Source organism: Hemitrygon akajei, chromosome 1 (assembly GCF_048418815.1).
Source record: "Hemitrygon akajei chromosome 1, sHemAka1.3, whole genome shotgun sequence".
NCBI classification, from domain to species: Eukaryota; Metazoa; Chordata; class Chondrichthyes; order Myliobatiformes; family Dasyatidae; genus Hemitrygon; species Hemitrygon akajei.
The window spans coordinates 87,250,583-87,264,717 of record NC_133124.1 but is presented as its reverse complement, the minus strand read 5'-3'; the positions used below and the strand labels follow the sequence as shown (position 1 = coordinate 87,264,717).

General features: G+C 42.2%; 1 long non-coding RNA gene across 2 annotated transcripts in view; it reads left to right on the top strand.

Moving 5' to 3' along the window:
- LOC140732080 (uncharacterized) overlaps positions 1 to 14,135 on the top strand; it is a 49,331-nt gene that overhangs the window by 15,792 nt on the left and 19,404 nt on the right. The window contains exons 2-3 of one of the 2 annotated variants that reach the window (XR_012099982.1): positions 3,174 to 3,324; positions 6,510 to 6,911. This is a non-coding gene — a long non-coding RNA (uncharacterized lncRNA). Of the gene's footprint in view, positions 1 to 3,173; positions 3,325 to 6,509; positions 6,912 to 14,135 lie in introns of those variants that run through there. The other variant, XR_012099986.1, reaches the window with a different exon arrangement.

The window sequence follows — 14,135 nt, the reverse complement described above, 5'->3', positions numbered from 1 at the left end:
GGGAGAGTCTCGGACCAGAGGGCCAAGCCTCAGAATAGAGGGATATCCATTTAGCACAAGATGAGGGGGAATTCCTTTTGACAGAGGGTGATGAATCTGTGGAATTCATTGCCACAAATGGCTATGGAGTACATATCACTGGGTACATATAAAACTGAGGTTGACAGGTTCTAGATTAGTCAGGACATCAAAGGTTACAGGGAGAACGCAGGAGAATGGGGTTGAGAGGGATAATGAATCAGTCATGATGGAATGGAGAAGCAGACATAATGGCCTAATTCTGCTCCTTTGTTGTATGATTTTATGGTCTTATTCCAGATTATCACCACCGCCTGACACCCCCTCCCCCCACATCGGATCTACTTTAAATTTCTCCCTCTCATCTTAACATATGCCCTCCAGTTTTAGTTTCCCCTGCCCAGTGTAAAAGACTCTATCTACCCTAACTATACCCCTCATAAATTTATGAACCTCTATAAAGTTGACATTCAATCTTTTACTCTGCAGTCAGAACAAATCTAGCCAATCCAATTCCTCCTTGTAACTAAGCAACATCCAGGAATCATCCTGGTGAATCTTTTCTAATGCTGTCACATCCTTCCTGCAGTCTGCCAACCAGAACAGTGCACAATACTCCACATGCATCCTAACCAGTGTTTTATACAGCTGCAACATGACGTCCCAACGCTTACGCTCAATGCCTCAGCCTATGAAGACAATCATGCCAAAAGCACATTTTCTCTCTCTGTTTCTTTCTCTCACTATGAAGTACTGAGCAAAAATCCTTTAGTTAAACATCCAAGCCAAAGGAAAGACCATTCCATAATTCTCCTGATAAACACTGTGTGAACCTTGTGACTTTCAATGAGATAATTTTGTATGTTTCAACAATTTTTATGTGCAAAGAATTCCACTTGAACATCAACATCTTTGCCTGTTATGGAATTATGGAGTACCTGGAGTGAGGTGGAGGGTGCAGGTCTGAATGTGAGGGCTGTAGTTAATATGGAGGGTTGAGTTTGAGGTACAAGGCTGATATGCGGTGGAAGGCTTGAATTACTGGCATCTGCATCAAGTCTGCAAACTGAGATCAGATCACACTGCAGCAGGAGAACATGTTACCTAGCAACACAAGGTGTGTCCTACAGAATAAGGAATCAAACAGGAGGAGAAATAGATGAAGAATTTAATATTAAACTAAAAGGACATATTTGGCCTCAAGGAAGAAGACTGGCAAAAAGGTAATTGCTTATTTTTCAGCTTAAGTGCCAAACTGGGAATTTCAAAGCCTACTAAATAATTGAAATTAAATTGTCTACTTTTCCAGCCAATAGGACCAACGATATCCCGCAGCTGTTCATGAGGGAATGGCCCAGAGGCAAGGAATAAGCCAGGTGATAATTTAGGAAAATGCAGGCCAATGACCTCTTTCTGAACTTTGGATAAATTGTCAGTAATGCACGTCATAGTTTCAGACTCAGTGCAGGTTTAATATGTGATAGCAAATCTGGGAGGGTGAATTTCTGACTTGCAGTGTGATGTTAGGCTTCTGCGGAGTATAATATTGAAGTGGATTTCTCTGCATTTGGAGTAAATATATTTAATCACGTCTTTGAGACAAGTTAGGTCAATCCAATGAACTCTCCAAGGAATCCTGATGTTGCTCCCACGAGCTCGGAGTCACATCAGTGTTGTTCCTTGGAGAAATGACAGGTGCTAAGAGTAAAAGCTGGTATTTCAAGAGCTTTCATGCAGAAACTAAAGCCTGACAAAATTAAATGCTACAGAGTTGTGGAATTCAGCTACGAGAATAGGGAAGTAATTGATGAGGAATCATGAAGCAAAATGCATGAAGTTTCAGGAAATACTAGTGTACCAGCATTAAACAGCAGTGGGCTCGCATGGGGTCACTGACACATCAGCTATATTTAGGAATCGTCTGACTTGAACATTGTTGAAGGGTAGAATCTTACAACACTGAAAGCCATTTGTCAAACATAGCTGTGAGAAGATCCATCCAAAATTCCCTTTATAGGTTTCATTGTTTCTGTGTCAACCACACACTGTGGCAAATTATGCTCTAACACCTCCCTCTGTAAATAAATCCCACCTCCCAACCTATTTCCACACTCTCAGATAAAATCATCACTGAACTCTCAGAAAGAAAAATTACCACTCTCAAAACCCATCATCAGTTAAAAAAAATCAACTAAATCTCTTAGCTTATGCTTAGTGAATATTCTCAATGGCTGCAGTACAAAAAGTTTTTTATTGGTTGAGAAGTGTCTTTATATTTGAAGACGTGGAGCTCTTTCTTCACAGTCCTATCACCATCTTTATGCAGCTTTGTGTTGTATGCTCTCCATGAATGATCCATCTTCAATAATTATACTGTTTAGTTCAAGATTATTCAGATTCAGATTATTGTCATTTAGAAACCACAAATGCAGTTAAAAAATGAGATAACGTTCCTCCAGAATGATATCACAAAAGCATATGACAAAACAGACTACACTAGAAAATCCACATAACGTTTGGCAATCCCCAATCCAGAGTCCAGAGAGGCTGCTGCGTATTAATATCACGCTACTGTCTTACTATTGCTCATACTTACACTCAGTGGTGACTTCATTAGGTACCTCCTGCTCCTAATAAAGTGGCCATTGAGCGTATGTTCATGGTAGCCCATCCACTCCAGGATTTGACGTGTTGTGTATTCAGCGATGCTGTTCTGCACACCACAGTTGTAACACATGGTTATTTGAGTTACTGTCACCTTCCTGTCAACATGTCCAGTATCCTCTGACCTCTGTCATTCACAAGGTATTTTTGCCCACAGAACTGCCACTCACGCAATTTTTGTTTTTGTTTTTTGCATCATGCTCTGTAAAATTTAAAGAGTGCTGCACATGAATATCCCATAATATCAGCAGTTTCTGAGATGCTCAAACCACCCCATTTGATTTCAGCAATCATTCCATGGTCAAAGTCACTTAAATCACATTTCTTCGCCACTCTGATATTTGATCTGAACAAAATCTGAACCTCTTGACCACGTCTGCATGCTTTTATCCATTGAGCTGCTGCCACATGATTGGCTGATTAGAAATTTATATTAGTGAGCAAGTGTACCTAATAAAGTGGCCACTGAAGGCACTATTACTCTTTCACAGGATATGGCAGTCATTGGCGAGACCAACGTTTAATGAAGACACAGGAAGCTATAAATGCTGAAATCACTGTTGGAGGAACACTGCAGGCCAAGCAGCATCAGTACAATGAAATGGACAGTTTCAGGACCAGATCCTTCTTCTAGACTGAGAGGTAAGATAGCCGGTATAAAATGAGGGGAGCCCATGCTTTCATTTTAAGTATTATTTCATTTGTTTACAAGGGACAGGGCATTAAACACATCAGGAATATTTTTCAGTGCTGGTTTTATGAGGATAAAAGAATTTGCCAATGAAATTTCATGCCATCATTTTACTGACAATTCTATGCGCACAAGAATGGCTCCACTCAGGAAATTCAGCCTATGAGCAAAATTCATTGGAAGTTTCTAATTACACTGACCATAAAAACACTTTGTAATATGAATTAGAGTGTTTGGTTTGAAGCTACTCGGACAGCATTAGAGACAACGTGAGACGATAAAACAGAAAAAGAGATATATATAGAAAGAAAATAATTACTCTGGTCAGGGAGTCTGGTATAAAAGGGTTAAAAGCTTAAAATTAGAGCTTGTTTGTTGAAGCTCAGTGAAAATGTTGAAGTTGTTCTGGAGAAGAATTAGCTTAAACATGTCTCCGTCTGAAAGGGCATTTCGTACATCTAAGTAAGCATGACACTCTACATGTGCTTTATAATATAGAGGTGCGGGTAGGTTAATAACCCCACTGGATACCCCTGCACACACCTTTGATTCTTTCCTTCAGATGCTGAGGCTATATAAATTTTAAAAATGTTGACATTAAGTAACATGATCAGGACAGATGATTCAAAGCACATGAGTAAATGAAAGGTTTAAAGAAGCATATTGTAGAGCGGGAGGTGTGGGGGTCGGGAGCTGAAGAATAATAAGTAGGGTGGTGTGATGTTTAGGGAGTTTAAGAGCTTAGGGTAGGAATTGGTGATATATAGGTGCTCATGAAAATCCGATTTCTAGACTGTGATCTTCCTACTAATTTGACTACCTGCACTGTATTTTCTCTGAAAATATAATACTATATTCTGCTTTCTACTTATTTTCCTTCTTGCTACGCTGAAGTATTTAGGTATGAAACGATCTGTCTGGATGGCATGCAAACAAAAGTTTTTCACTGTATCTCATTTTCCAATTACCCGAGGAGAAAATGCTGAGGTAGCTAGAAAGACAAGTAAATGAACCGGAGACAACTAAAGTAGGAGACATGAAGCTCTACAGATGCTGGAATCTGGAGCAACAAACTGGAAGCTGGAGGAACTCAGCAGAGGCAGAATCTGCGGAGGGAAATAGATCATCGGCATTTGGGGTTGAGACCTTTCATTCACGCCTCGAACACATTTTCAGGTTGGATTTCCCAGGGTGGCGGGGTTTCTGCCTGGTGAGCAATGGTTAAGCTGTTCTGCCCAAAGCAGCCAGGGGCGCCAGGGTATCGTATCAGTTAGCATGATGCACTTGTAGCTTAGACCGTTCAGAGCTTGGAATTCATTTCCAGTGCTGTCTGTAAGAAGTTTGTACACTCTCTCCATGACTGCCTGGGTCTCCTCTAGGTGCTCTGGTTTCCTCCCATAGTCCAAGGCTGGGCTGGTTAGTAAGTTAATTGGTCATTGTAAGTTGTCCTGTGATTAGGCTGGTGTTAAAAAGGCGGGTTGCTGAGCGGTGTGGCTCGTTGGGCCAGCAGGGCCAGTTCCACACTGTATCTCGAAATAAATAAATAATATCAGTGGGCCTACTGCAGTTACCAGGCTCCCAGGGATAGCCCTTCTCACTGAGGAACACAACAACTAAGCCTCTTGACGCAGTCTCACATGGAACGTGGGAAATGCAGCTCCGCTACTGTATTTCTTAACTTTGCAGATCAGTACTCAGATCAGCAACTGACTAGACTGTGTAAATTTTAAATCACACTCAGAACCTTGGCACGCCCTCAGCTGCCTTGTACTCCCCTCGCTACGTACTATAATCTCAGCCCCGATTACATCTGCAAATCATTACATTTATTTTGCACACGTAAGTTATGTATAATTAATGCTAATTTAAGTTTATTTTAACTTATGTCTGTTTTCATCGTGTAACGTATTGTGCTGCTGCTGCTGCAGAAAGCCCGTTTTCGTGATGTTTATATCCTGTGTTTGTAGGCTTACATCAAGAGTAAACTTGAAATCTGGCAGCAAATCTTCAATGCACAACCTGTCTCTTCAGAAACAAGTGTGCCACCAACTGGCCCCAAGCTATTGTGGTATCTGTTCCACACAGATCTGTGGAAATAAATGAAATATTAATAGTGTATCCAGCTGGTTTGGAAAAGGATGATCAATCTTTTTTCATAGCAGAAATACTGATGCTGAACACTGTGAATGGAGCAACAGAGATGTGGATTTCACTCCACAACTGCAGAGCAGAGTGGTCTACAACATACGACACGGTGCAGAGAAAGTAAATGGTGCTAACAATGGCTAATAACAGAGCCCTTGGGACTTGCAGCAAATCGATAATCCAGCCATCTCCATGAAACTGAGTGCATCAGCTGAGCTGAAAATAGTAACTGAGTCAAGAAGCTGAACTCAGCTTCCTGTCGGGTGGTTCACTTTCCAGAGGATCAATGATTGATGTGTATCTGCTCTGTGACAAGTGCAGTCTGAAACACTGACTGCTATCCATTATTTACTACAGTTTTTAAAAATACAGTCCACATTATTGATCTCATCCATTGATCTCATATTTTCTCCTTGAAAGAGGCATTTAAAGCATATGTTCATGCACGTGTACACATTGGCATATTCCCAGATAATCATGCATCAAAAGGCCCAGACAGACAAGAATCTGGGATGCTTGTCCTCACTCCACCCCTGGGCAAGTGGCCCCACGTTGTCAAATGCTGTTTGCTTCACCCATGTGGCTCCAATCTGTGCAGAAGATCAGCAAAGAACAAACGCCAGCAGGGAACCCCAAATGGAACTCGGCACTCTATTGCACAGAAAAACAACAGCATATGGGAGTGTATAAATGGAAATTTCAGGCTCCAAGTTATTGGGTAAGACCTGGCAACTTGCTCTCATGCTCTTGACTGACAGTCAAATCCTTCTCTGTGTTACTACACAATTCCACATAGCTAAATTCTGCTTTGCCTGACAGCAGCACTCTTTTAGACTTAACTAATGACAGTGGGACAGAGACTCCTCAGGACATAAGGCTCCTCTGAAGTGTCCAATGATCACATATAGCACGTACCATCTCAACCTAAAAAGTTAACTGTCTATTTGGAGAGTCTTGAACTGAAACATTAAATGTCCATTTCCTTCCACAGATGTTACCTGACACATCCGTTTCCTCCAGCCTATGTGTTGCTCCTGATTCCAGCATCTGAAGTGTCTTGTACCTTCAGACCACAGCACCAAGCCACCAAGAAGATATTTTGGAAGAGAGGAAAAGAAAAGCAAAATAGTGAAAAGGAACAGCACTTTAAAGAATGAAAAAGAGCAAAAGTGGTTTTGAAAGGGAATGGCGGGGCTTATGGCTGAGATAGCTGAACTCACAATTGAAGTTCGAAGTTCAAAGTAAATTTATTATCAAAGTACATACTGAATACGTCACCATACACAACCCTAAGATTCACTTTCTTGTAGGCAGTCACAGTAACCGCAAAGAAACCAAACAAAATAATAATAATAAATAATAAATATTGAGAACATAAGATGAAAGGTCCTTGAGAGTGAGTCCATAGGTTGTGAGAACAGTTCAGACTTGGTGTGAGTGGAGTGGAGTGAAGTTATCCCCTCTAGTTCAAGAGTGATTATGCAGATGCTTTGAAGTTAATAACTCTTCTCCTTCTACCTTAGGCCACGAACTTATCAATCACCCAATGAGTTATTAACTGATGGGTTATTAACTTCAAACTTTCTGCACAATCACTCAAAGAGTGGAACTACATGTGCATGTAATGAAAGCTGTATAACTCATCTCCTTCTACCTTTGGCCATGAACTTATCAGTCACCCCTGCCGTGGATACTTTCTGGAGGTCCAAGATCCGTATGCTCCATGACTGCTGGACTGTGTGTGTAAATGTAGGAGGGGACTATGTTGAAAAATAAATGTGCTAGGTTTTCTAAAATTGACTCCTTCTACCATAGGTCATGAACTTATCAATCACCCCTCGTAAGTTGGAGCTCATCTATAAAGTTATCTTCACCTCACACAACGGTCTGCAGGGAAACAAACACCACCTTCCGAATGTCACTCAAAATCCATCTCAAACAAACGGGCTCCCCCACGGGAGTATTGGTCCTTCCTCCCAGAAGCCGTTCATTTGCACCAAACACCTTGTGCAACAGGGATGACATCCTCAGTCATCCTCCCTCCTGTCTTCTCCCAGCTCGCGCCAAAAAGACCTCGACCCACACCAGTGTACATCACAGAAACCTCTCCACCCAGCAAATCTAAAACCTCCCAATTCCACCATCCTGATTGGCTGACACAACATTCCTAAATTGGACAATATAGTCCCTTATCTTTAGCTCAAAATCAAACAGGCTGAAAGCAAAACAGCCTGCTCTTACAGAACTGCTGAAATGAAGTGCCTACAGCATCACAGTAAAATCCTTAACTGGGAGTGTTACACCTGCTTGAAGCAGATGGAAGCAGACTTCCAAAGCGAGAGGTTAAAGATATCGGTGAACACACCAGCCAGCCGATCAGCACAATCATTGAGGCAGTGGCAACTAAATGCACAAGAGGTCAGAATTAAAGGAATTAGAGGCTACAGAGCTGGAGGATGTTACAGAGGTCAGGAGAAATGAGGTCAGCTCAAGGACGGTTTCTATCCCACTTCTACCAGAATCTTGAATGGGCCTCTTGTATGGTAAGATGGAGTCTTGACCTCAAATCTACCTTGTTATGATCTTGCACTTTATCATTTACCTGCAATGTGCTTTTTTATTAGCTTCAACACTTCATTCTTCATTGTTGTTGTTTTACATTATTCTTTCTCAATGCACTGTGTAATGATTTGATCTGTATAAACAGTATGCAAAACAAGCTTTTCACTGTGTCTTGATACATGTGTTAATAATAAACCAATACCAATTCATAGCTTCTAATATACAGGTGAGTTGTAGAATCTGCAGAAGATAAAAAGCTATGCTACAGACTCAGTGGGCTGAAGGGTCTGTTTCTGTTATATATCTCCCTGATTCTAATGAAGATTGAAAGGGCGCAGAGGAAATTTACAAGGAAATTGCTGATATTTTAGGATCTGAGTCACAGGAAATGTTGAACAGGTTAGGACTTTATTCCCAGAAGCAAAGGAGAATGAAGGGGGGAAATTATAGAGGTATACAAAATTATGAGGGGTGTAGATATACAAAATTATATTGGAGCATAGAAGAGGTATATTATATTGGAGCATAGAGGTATATAGATAGGCTAAATAGACCCATAGAACATTACAGCACAGAAACAGGCCTTTTGGCCCTTCTTGGCTGTGCCGAACCATTTTTCTACCTAGTCCCACTGACCTGCACCTGGCCCATATCTCTCCATACACCTCTCATCCACGTACCTGTCCAAGTTTTTCTTAAATGTTAAAAGTGAGCCCGCATTTACCACTTCATCTGGCAGCCCATTCCACACTCCCACCACTCTCTGTGTGAAGAAGCTCCCCCTAATGTTCCCTTTAAACTTTTCCCCCTTCACCCTTAACCCATGTCCTCTGGTTTTTTTTCTCCGCTAGTCTCAGTGGGAAAAGCCTGCTTGCATTCATTCTATCTATACCCATCATAATTTTATATACCTCTATCAAATCTCCCCTCATTCTTCTTCGCTCCAGGGAATATAGTCCTAACCTATTCAACACTTCTCTGTAACTCAGTTTCTCAAGTCCCGGCAACATCCTTGTAAACCTTCTCTGCACTCTTTCAACCTTATTAATATCCTTCCTGTAATTCGGTGACCAAAACTGCACACAATACTCCAGATTCGGCCTCATCAATGCCTTATACAACCTCACCAAAACATTTCAACTCTTATACTCAATACTTTGACTTATAAAGGCCAATGTACCAAAAGCTCTCTTTACTACCCTATCTACCTGTGACGCCACTTTTAAGGAATTTTGTATCTGTATTCCTAGATCCCTCTGTTCTACTGCACTCCTCAGTGCCCTACCATTTACCTTGTATGTTCTACCTTGGTTTTTCCTTCCAAAGTGCAATACCTCACACTTGTCTGTATTAAACTCTATCTGCCATTTTTCAGCCCATTTTTCCAGCTGGTCCAGATCCCTCTGCAAGCTTTGAAAACCTTCCTCACTGTCCACTACACCTCCAATCTTTGTATCATCAGCAAATTTGCTGATCCAATTTACCACATTATCATCCACATCATTGATATAGATGACAAATAACAATGGACCCAGCACTGATCCCTGTGGCACACCACTAGTCACAGGCCTCCACTCAGAGAAGCAATCCTCCACTACCACTCTCTGGCTTCTCCCACTGAGCCAATGTCTAATCCAATTTACTACCTCACCATGTATACCTAGTGACTGAATCTTCCTAACTAACCTCCCATGTGGGACCTTGTCAAAGGCCTTACTGAAGTCCATGTAGACAACATCCACTGCCTTCCCTTCATCCACTTTCCTGGTAACCTCCTCGAAAAACTCTAATAGATTTGTTAAACATGACCAAAGCCGTGTTGACTCTCCCTAATAAGTCCCTGTCTATCTAAATACTTGCAGATCCTATCTCTTAGGTTTTTTTTCCTGAGGTTGGGAGAGGTTAAAACTGGAGATCATAAGTTGAGGGTGAATGTTGTAACCTTTATGAGGAAATTGAGTGGGGACTTCATCCCCCCCCAGAAGGTGGTGTGAGTGTGGAACGAGCTACCAGTGGATGTGGATATTTAAGAGGATTGGATGAAAGGGGTACGGAGAGCTATGGTCTGGATTCAGCCTCAGGCACGGTCGGTAAGTGTCACTGTCAGAGACGTACCACAGGTCAGAAAGAAACAATGTAAAAAAGAGAAGCTTCTGGTAAGGCCAGTCTTTCCCGACTGCCCAGGCACGTTAAGCTTTGGCATCAGAGGCCTAATCTCAACAGCAAGTAAAAGGAAGGTAGGGTCAGGCAGAGCGGCCATTGTAGAAGTGTCCCAGTGAGAGAGTGGGAAGGCTTTGGCTTAACAGGCTCTGGTGAGAACAGGCAGAGGCACAGATAAGAAGAGGTAAGCTTTTTTTTAGTATGGAGTAATCAGGATGGAGTGCTCCTCCTGTCAGATTGGGGATTCAGGATATCTGACGGTCTCCTTGATTACTACATCTCCAGGAAGTTCACCCAACTTCCGCTCCTGACTGACCAGGTCAAGGAGTTGGAGCTGGAATTAGTTGTGCTCAGGGAGGCTGAAAGCATTGTAGGTGAGACTTTTGAAGAGGTGGTCACATCCAGATTACTGGTTTTGGACAGTAGATGGGTGACCACCAGGAGAGGTAAGGGAATTAGGAAGTCAGTGCTGGGTTCCCCTGTGGCCCTTCCCCTCAGCAACAAGTATATCCCTTTGGATACCGCTGGGGGGTGGGGGGGGGGAGTGGGATGAACCACAGATCACAGCAGCAGCAGCAAGGGGGGAGTGTGAACAGCCAGAGATGGTAGAGAATATTGGAACCAATGACATAGACAGAAAAGGGGAAGAGGTCCTACACAGTGAATATATAGAGTTAGGAAAGAGGATGAAGAGAAGGACCTGCAAGGTAGTAATCTCCAGATTTCTCCTGGTGCCACAGGCTAGTGCAGGTAGGAATGGGATGATAGCATGGATGAATGAGTGGCTGCTGAGTTGGTGCAGAGGACAGGGTTTCTTGGATTAGTGGAACCTTTTCTAAGGAAGGGGTGACCTGTACAAGAGGGATGGGTTGCGCGTGAACAGGAGGGGGCCCAATATCCAGGCCACAAGGTTTGCTGATGGTACTCTGGAGGGTTTGAACTAGTGTTACAGGAGGCTGGGTATCAGAGTCCCAGGTCATCAAGTGAAGGATTGGACAGGAAGGTAGATGTTAGAGAAAGTATTGAAAGGCAAAACAAAATAACAGGTAGGATGGGTCAGATAGTCTGAAGTGTGTATGTTTTAATGCTGGGAGTATTATGGGTAAGGGTGATGAACTTAGAGAATGGATCTAAACATGGAGGGATATTGACATCGTGTAGGTAAGAGGGATTTGTGTTTAGGGGTTTTTGATTTACTTTTTAGCTGGTTTGGCAGAACATTGTGGGCAGAAGGGCCTGTTCCTATGCTGTACTGTTCTATGTTCGAAGTTCAAATGAGACGAGGCAGAAAGATAGTTTGGCATGAACTAGATGGGCTGCAAGGCCTGTTTCTGTGCTGTAGTGGTCTATGATGATACAGAAAAAGGGAGATGACAAAAGTTTAAAGATAGGGATAGGAACAAAAACAACTTGTTTCAAGGAGCACAGTGCTGATGGATGAGAAAGATTTAATATTCTATAGGGTGATTGAAGTTGGGGAGGAATTGGATTCCAGACAGCAGAGCATTGAAGTGGTTGGGTTTGGAGCTACCAAAGGGTTTTAGCATCAAAAGGTTGAGATGAGCAACATAGAGAGGCAAACGTAGGTGGCTCAGAAGCTGGTCAGCCTCTGGGCAGTGGTCTGGAATGGGGACTGACTCAATAAGGTCATGAACGTAGTTTGTAGAATGTCAGTGGATTCAGCAAATGGAGGAAATGCCATTTCTTCCAATACTGCTTTTGAAATAAACAATGTAAAAGAGGTCAGAGGAAATGGCACTGACGTAGAGCTCAGTGTTATCAGCGTGCATGGGAGACTCAATGGATTTTCACATGAAATCAGCAATTGGCAGCAAGTAGAAACAAAATTAAAAGGGGACATTTTTTAGGTTCTTCTGAGATTCTGGGGATAATAGTGTGGGAATGGGAAATGACCTATTGCAGAAAATTCTCTGAAATTAACTAAGCTATCTCATACAGCTGAGAAAAGTTTTTGGAGGAGGACTGAGTGATTGGGTTAGGCAGTACATTCACAGCCATGATGGACTATGACAAGGCCCACACACCCATGTAGTGGAAGGAGTCGAAACCTAATGGTCAGGTTTAAAAGTGTAGTTGTGAAGAAAGTGAAAATGAATGGTAAGACACAGGGGAATGTAGAGTTAAGAGGCTACTAGAAGTAGCCATAACCAATTAACACATTGGTGTAAATGATTTCTGTTTCACTGGTGTCTCTTAAACTGATCAAATGTAGATTCCTGTGCACAGCTGAGAAATTAGCAATGTAAGAGGATTTTTTGAAGCAGGGATGGTTTGTAAAGTTCAGGAGCAGACATTTTGAAAAGGAGATATGGTAACAGGTGGCCGGAAAGGGAAGACAACTACAGCAAAGAAGAGGGAAATATTAATGTGATCGGACAGCGTGATACCCAGGAAGGGAAGTTGGGAGGTTGATATTTTAACTGAAGTAGTGTTGGGAGAAAAGGATGAGTAGGCCTTATCCGGAAGACAAATTCAGAGAGGGCTTGAGGGGAGGTAGAAGTGAGGATGAGGCGTTCCTTCCTGAAAATTACCTCAATGGATGAGGGGAAAGGAAGGTTACAGAGATGAAGCAAACCCTAATTGAAACCACCTCTATTACACATGTTAAAACAATGGGCTGGCAAATACATCCATGTTATATTTATGTTAGATCTGGCTCTTCACTGGGCTAGGTTTTTTTTTGCAGTTTCTGAGCAATTTACTTTTTTTTCTTTACAAAGAGTACCAAGTACAGTGGGACTCACCAGGACCAGTGCATTTTGGCCCAATTAGCCAACGTTTCATGGGAATAGTTAAAAAAGACAAACTACATTTAAATAAGACCATAAGATCTAGGAGCAGAAGTAGACCATTCAGCCCATCCAGTCTGTTCTGCCATTCAGTCATGGGCTGATCCAATTCTCCCAGTCATTCCCACTTCCCAGCCTTCTTCCCATACCCTTTGATGCCCTGGCTAATCAAGAACCTATCCATCTCTGACTTAAATGCACCAATGACTTGGCCTCCACAACTGTTCGTGGCAACAAATTCCACAGATTTACCACCCTCTGACTAAAGTAGTTCTAAAAGGATATCCTCCAGTCCTGAAGTCGTGCCCTCTTGGCCTAGACTCCCTTACCATGGGAAATAACTTTGCCATATCTAATCTGTTCAGGCTTTTTAACATTCAGAATGTTTCTATGAGATCCCCCCTCATTCTCCTGAACTCCAGGGAATACAGCCCAAGAGCTGCCAGACATTTCTCATACAGTAACCTTTTCGTTCCTGGAATCATTCTCGTGAATCTTTGAACCCTTTCCAACGTCAGTATATCCTTTCTAAAATAAGGAGCCCAAAACTGCGCACAATACTCCAAGTGTGATCGCACGAGTGCTTTATAGAGCCTCAACATCACATCCCTGCTCTTATATTCCATACCTCTGGAAATAAATGCCAGCATTGCATTCACCTTCTTCACCATCTACGCTACCTGGAGGTTAACCTTTAGGGTATCCTGCACAAGGGCTCTCAAGTCCCTTTGCATCTCTGCATTTTGAATTCTCTCCCCATCTAAATAATAGCCTGCCTGTTTATTTCTTCCACCAAAGTGCATGGTTATACACTTTCCAACATTTTATTTCATTTGCCACTTCTTTGCCCATTCCCCTAAACTATCTAAGTCTCTCTGCAGGCTCTCTGATGCCCCAACACTACCCACTCCTCTACCTCTCTTTGTATCATCAGCAAATTTAGCCACAACTCCATTAATTCCATAGTCCAAATCATTGAAATACATCGTAAAAAGCAACCGTTCCAACACCGACCCCTGTGGAACTCAGTAAATAAGTAAAAGTAAGTAAATAAGGAATAAGTAAAAGTTATGTAATTAAATTAA